The 6997-nt window shown below is 39.7% G+C and overlaps 1 protein-coding gene across 1 annotated transcript in view; it reads right to left on the reverse strand.

Annotated features, from left to right (window-relative positions):
* The window catches only part of Magt1 (magnesium transporter 1), a 40442-nt gene that overhangs the window by 24120 nt on the left and 9325 nt on the right, over positions 1–6997 (reverse strand). The window lies entirely within an intron of this gene.

Below are 6997 nucleotides of genomic sequence, written 5' to 3' on the forward strand. Positions count from 1 at the left end.
AAGAAAGAAAAGAAAAAGGAAGTGTTGTTAGTGGATAGCAGTCTTGCAGCAGCACTAAGAAAAACATAACAAAAACAAAAAGTGAGTTAGAACTGACAGCCTGAGTTTTGTTAAGGTCTACACCCCACCAAACACAGCTGTAGCCATTTTGTTCCACATGCCTGCCAGCTATTTCATATTGTTGCTGTAATATGCCTGCCAGTCAATGACACAGAGAAGTGACTTGAGTCAGAGCAGGGTCATGGTGACCACATACCCTGTTATGTTTTGTATGTTTTGAGGTTTATTGATCTTAAGAAATTCAACAACCTTAAGCTCCACTTAGGACCAGTCAGAATAAAGGTCAGTTAGTACTGTTCTGTCAAGCTAGTCAAAATAGCTTGAGTCAGAGCTGACCACCAGGCAGCACTTCCTGCACCTGCACATGAGCTCATTGTGGTTTCTTTTTCCTTTATAAGTTGGCCCTGAAAAATGTCCAGGGGTGTAGCTTCAGCTCAGAATTTTGAGGTACAGCCCTGATCGATCGATCGGTCTTAGGGTGTGTGTTCAATAAACCATCCCTGTCTAGAATCAGCGTTTGTGTGGTCAGTGGGGGCAACTCTTGGACCTTAACAAGTTTGATCCCAGGAATCTATGGTAGAAGGAGAGAACTAATTCCAACTTGTCCTCTGATCTCCACACATGTAGTCCATGCATACTTGTGTGACACATGAAAAAAGTAAATACATATTTAAAAGTTACATTAGCAAAGCAACTTTCTTAGACTAAGTTCATCAAGCAGGGTACACAGAATGTATGTATCTTAGGGGCTGGAGTGGTGGCTCACAACTTCCTGTGACTCCAGTTCCAAGGCGCCAATGCCCTCTGGCCTCTTGGGGCACCTGCACACATATGATGTGCATAAACTCAGGCAGAGAGGGACACATATACATCAAAGTGAACTAGTTAATCTTTTTTGTTTGTTTGTTTGTTTGTTTGTTTGTTTGTTTCGAGACTGGGTTTCTCTGTGTAGCTCTGGCTGTCCTGGAACTCAGAAATCTGCCTGCCTCTGCCTCCCAAGTGCTGGGACTAAAGGCGTGCGCCACCACTGACCAGCTAGCTAATCTTTTAGAAAGAAAATATAAACCCTATAAAAAATTGATGATACTTTTTTAAGAGAAGATCTTATCTCTTCCAGAGGTCCTGAGTTCAGTTCTCAGCAAACATAGGGTGGCTTACAGCCATCTATAATGAGATCTGATGCCCTTTTGTGGCATGCAAGTATATACACAGATAGAGCACTCACACATAAAATCAAGAAAATAAATATTAAAAGAAAACTTTACCATGCAGTTCAGACTAGGCAGAAACTCACTATCTTCCTGCCTCAACCACCTGAGTACTAGGGTCCTAGGAGTCCAAGTGTAAGCCATTGCAACTCACTCAAGTTTCCTTCAAAATTTTAATAAAGGAAATTATCTTAAAAATTACTCTTTGGGCTGGAGAGATGGCTCAGCCGTTAAGAGCTTTTCCAGAGATCCTGAGTTCAAATCCCAGCTCACAACCATCCGTAATGAGATCTGACGCCCTCTTCTGGAGTATCTGAAGACAGCTACAGTGTACTCACATATAATAATAAATAAATCTTTTAAAAAGTTACTCTTTAAGGCTGTACATGGTGACACATACCTTTAATCCCATTGGAGGCAGAGGCCAGCCTGGTCTACAAAGTGAGTCCAGGATGGGCAGAGCTCTGTTACCCAATCCTTAAAATTCAGTATTTTACAAGATTTAAGCTGAGGGTAGCAGTATAGGAGGAAGAGAAACAAGAGTTCAAAATCAGTCTAGGGGGCTGGAGAGATGGTTCAGTGAGTAAGAGCACTGACTGCTCTTCCAGAGATCCTGAGTTCAATTCCCAGCAACCACATGGTGGCTCACAATCATCTGTAATGGGATCTGATGCTCTCTTCTGGTGTGTCTGAAGACAGCTACCGTGTACTTATGTATAATAATAATAATAATAATAATAATAATAATAATAATAATAATGAGCTGGATTGATGGTGGTAGTCTATGCCTTTAATCCCAGCACTTTTGAGGCAGACACAGATAAATCTCGGTGAGTCCCAGGTCAGTCTGTTCTATAGAGCTAGTTCCAGGACAGCCAGAGCTACAAAGAGAAACCATTTCTAAAAACCAAAATATAACTGTAATTGCTACTTTTATAATTTGTAATGTAAATATCTGATGTTCAGGATATCTGATATACAACCTCACAGGGGTCTTGACCCACAGGTTGAGAACCCCTGCTCGATATACACTGAAGTTTGAGACTCACAGATCTACATTCTCAGTTTAGTTATTATTTGGTTGAATAGGGTTGAATAGGGTTGAATATTCTAGTCTGGCCCAGAACTAACTATATAGCTGAGGTTGGCCTTGAACATGGTCCTCCTATCTCCATCTCCAAAGTGCTGGGATTACAGGTGGATACCACCATGCTTCCATCAAAAAAAAACCCTACCCTGGCACTTCAGGTTTCTGCATGGCTAAGCACTTCATCTCCCACTGAGGCCAGACAAGATAGCCCAGCTAGAAAATATTCCACATGCAGGTTTTGGGATAGTCCTCCTTCCAGTTGTTCAGGACTCACATGAAGACTAAGCGGCACTATCTGCTGCATATGTGCAGGGAGGCCTAGGTCTGTCTAATTCTTATGAACAGGGATAATGTGTTATATAAATTTCCATGTATAACAAATAAAGTTAAATATGCATTAACTACTTCAAATAAACAGGGAAAATACAACCCTTTATAGGAAAGCACACCTTTATCTTCCCAGGACTTGAACGACCAGCACAGGTAAGTGAAATGACATTTAAAAAACCCTCATTCTTTTAAGTGATTTAAAAATATTTTAAATTATGTGCATATATGTATGCCTGTGTGGGGGTGTGCACACACATCGGTGCAGGAGTCCAAAATCCGTAACAGGATATGGGATCTCTGGAATTGGAGTCACAGGCAAGAAACAGTCTTAATCAACCACTAAGCCATCTCTCCAACCCAGAAATATAACACCACAATAACCATTTTTAACTTTTTTTGATGTTTTTAATTTTCTGTGTATGAGTGTTTTGTCTGCATGCATATATGTGTGAGGCTGCTACTCAAGAGTCAGAAGAAGGTATCAAATTCCCTAGAACTGGAGTTAAAGGAAGTTATGAGCTACCATGTAGGTGCTAGGAACCGAACCTGGGTCCTTTGTAAGAACAAGTGCTCTTAACCAGTGAACCATCTCTCTAGCCCCACACTTTTTTTGGTTTTTCAAGACAGAGTTTTTCTATGTAGCCTTGGTTGTCCTAAAACTTATACTGTAGACCAGGCTGGCCTCAAATTCACTGCATGCTGAGTTCTGAGATTCAAGTCGTGTATCACTACTGCCTAGCAGCCCCGCATCTTAATAATTCTTAGACATGTCTTTCAAACATTTGTCTTCTTTCCTATTCTTATATATTGGATGGGTACTTTAAAAGGTTTATTTATGTGTTCTATTTGAGTGCTTTGTCTGCATGTACACCTATACATCAGAAGGCACTGGACCCTATTTTGGATGTTGAATAATGCCGTGTTATTCCTGGGAACTGAACTCAAGCTCTAGAAGGTCAGAGCAGCCGGTGCTTTTAACCACTGAGCCGTCTCTCTAGCCCCTTATAGGTTTGTTTGTTTTAGTTCTACAAGATTTCACTATGCAGCCTTGGCTGTCCTGGAACTCCCTATGTAGACTACGCTGGTCTTGAACTCACTGAGATCCACCTGCCTCTGTCTCCTCTGACTGTTGGAATTAATGGTGTGGCTTTTTAAATTAGCTTTTATAAAGGAAAAAAAAAACCTTAAAGCTGTGTGAGAGGGCACACACCTGTAATAATTGTGGAAGACTGAGATAGGAAGAATGGTAGTTCAAGGCCAGGCTAGACTACAAAGGGCGGGCCTCTGTCTAAAAAGCAAAGAAAAGGAAGCGAGTCATCCCTGCTTACACCTAATATTCCATGACTCAGTAGAGGCAGAGACTTCCTACAAGTATGTAGACAACCTGAGCTACATAGTAAGCTCTAGACTGGAGAGTGGGACAAAATGAAAGTATCCTTAAAAGCACACAAAAAGTTCTCTTTTGTTGAATTTAAATGGAAAGATTTGGTTCTATTTTCTTCCTTCTGTTTTGAGACTGACTTTCCCTTTGTAGCTCAATCTGGCCTTTGACTTCTCATATAGCCAAGCCATGCTTCAACCTCACGATCCTCTTGCCTTGGAATCCCAAGTGTTATGGTTACAGACACGCACTCCCAGAAAGCTGGCTTTCTCTTTCTCATTATCTAGCCCTGACTAACCTTAAATTTACTATGTAGACCAGGCTAGCCTTAAGCTTACAGAGATCCTGTTCTCAAGTTCTGTGGAATCAAGTATGCAACACCACACCCAAGCATATTTATTTATCCTCACTAGCTCTAGAAAAGAAGCTTTAAATCTTAATCACCAGGAATTCTGTCACTACATCTCCCTCATCAGAAAAAAAAAAAATACAGAAATCCATTACAGGTTAGAACTAAAACGAATTCTGTCATTTAAGTTATTTTGAATTTCAGAAGCATCACCAGTCTGAATTTCTTCAAATCCTGGATTGTATCTCTGTTCTAGTACACCAGGGTTTACTCATTTAAAAGAAAAATTCTTATTTTTAGCCTTCCTACTCATCTAACTGCTCCTCAGCAATACATTTACAACTTTGTCCTTCAATTAAAACTGAAACTGAACAGATCTGGAAACGTAATTGACAGATAATTGCTGGAAGAGACAGACTGAGCAGAAAAGAGAGCATTCTTAATCCTTTTGCCATCTGCTCCATTCTTGGTTTACCTACTTCGTAAATAGAGCCAAAATCTATCCCTGTCTCTTTGATTCTCTCTCTTTTTTGGGGGGATGGTGGTGGCTGGGGGTGGGGGGAGCTAGGATTGTCTCAACTTTCTGTAGCTGTTTTGTTACTGCTATGTCTCTACAGAACTACAGGAGTCTGCATCTGTGTTATTTCTTTTAAAATTATTGTTCAAGTTTTATTTTAGTTTATGAGTAAAAGTGTTTTGTCTGCCTGTGTGTCTGTGCAGCACACATGTGTTTGGTGCCCAAGGAAGTCAGAAGATGCTGTTAGGTCTACTGGAGCAGAAGTTACAGATGGTTGTGAGGTATCACATGGGTGCTAGGAACTGAACTCAGGTCTCCTGCAAGAGCGGTATGAACTCTTAACTGCTGAACTGTCTCTCCAACTTAACATCCATGATACTCTTATGTTATATTTCAAAGCTATAATACAGTTTTTCCAGTGATAGCCCTGTCTCATTAAAGATATAGGGAATTCATTCTAAATACACTTTATTTAAAAAAAAATCACAAAAACATGAATTAAAGAGTTGGAGAGGGGCTGGAGAGATGGCTCAGAGGTTAAGAGCAATGGTTGCTCTTCCAGAGGTCCTGAGTTCAATTCCATAACCATCTATAATGAAATCTGGTGCCCATTTCTGGTGTGCAGGCGTACATGCATGTAGAATACTGTATATGAAAAAAAAATTTTTTTTTGAGACAGGGTTTCTCTGTGTAGCCTGGTAAATTGAGTCTTTTTTCTTTTCTTTTTAAAGATTTATTTAGTAAGCCAGGCAGTGGTGGCGCATGCCTTTACTCCCAGCACTTGGGAGGCAGAGGCAGGTGGATTTCTGAGTTCGAGGCCAGCCTGTTCTACAGAGTGAGTTCCAGGACAGCCAGGGCTACACACAGAAACCCTGTCTCGAAAAACAAAAAACAATAACAAAAAAAGACTCAACTTATTTATATATGTATAAATATGTATACATGTATGTACATATATAAATAAGTTAATATATATAAATAAATATGTATATGTGTATGTATATATTTAAAAAAATAGAGCTGGAGATATAGCTTGGTAGCAGAGAAAGAGCTTGCCTAGTATGAGAAATGACCTGGGTGTGAGTCCCAAAACTGCAAAAGCAAAAAACAAAACAAACAAAACAAAACAAAACAAAAAAAACAAAAAAAAACAAAAAAAAAAGAAATTGGCAGCCATCTAGTCACAGAGGAAAAGGATCTCATATATTTTTTATTCCAAGTACTATATTAGAGTATATCTGGACTAAGTTCATCAAATTTAATTTTCACAGAAGCTAAATCACAGGGATTTCTCTCAATCTACTAATGATGAGAACAGGACCAGCTATTTACTAAAATTCAGTATGAGTGGATTAAAGAAATCCTTTTTAAAAAACTAAGACTTTTTTTAAGGGCAGGTGGTGGTGGTATAAGCCTTTAATCCCAGCACTTGGGAGGCAGAGGCAAGCAGATCTCCATAAGTTTAAGGCCAGCCTGGTGCACAGAGCACGTTCCAGGACAGCAAGAGCTACACAGAGAAAACCCTATTTTGAAAAAAAAACAAAAAACAAAAAAACAAAAAGAAAGAGAAATAGTTTGTTTTCTCTTTTTAAATTTTTGAGAACTGAGAATCAGGAAGAGAGCCATTTAAAAAATATCATGACCACTTTTTATCATGCTTTGATATGCTTTTGCAATTGTTAGGGTTTTACTGTTGTGAACAGATACCATGAATAAGGCAACTCTTATAAGGACAAGTTTAATTGGGGCTGGCTTACAGTTTCAGAGCTTCAGTCCATTATCAAGGCAGGAGCATGGCAGCATCCAGACAGGCATGGTCCAGGAAGAGTTGAGAGTTCTACATCTTGTTCAGAAGGCAAACAGAAGACTGGCTTCTAGGCAGCTAGGATGAGGGTGTTAAAGCCCATGCCCACAGTGACACACTTCCCCTAACAGGGCCACACCTCCTAATAGTGCCACTTCCTGGGCCAATCATATATAAACCATCTCAGCACCTATCCCTTTTCATATTTTTTGCCCCTTTTTGTCTTAGGATTTTTATTTCTGTGATAAAATATCAAGA

Source organism: Mastomys coucha, chromosome X (genome assembly GCF_008632895.1).
Source record: "Mastomys coucha isolate ucsf_1 chromosome X, UCSF_Mcou_1, whole genome shotgun sequence".
NCBI classification, from domain to species: domain Eukaryota; kingdom Metazoa; phylum Chordata; class Mammalia; order Rodentia; family Muridae; genus Mastomys; species Mastomys coucha.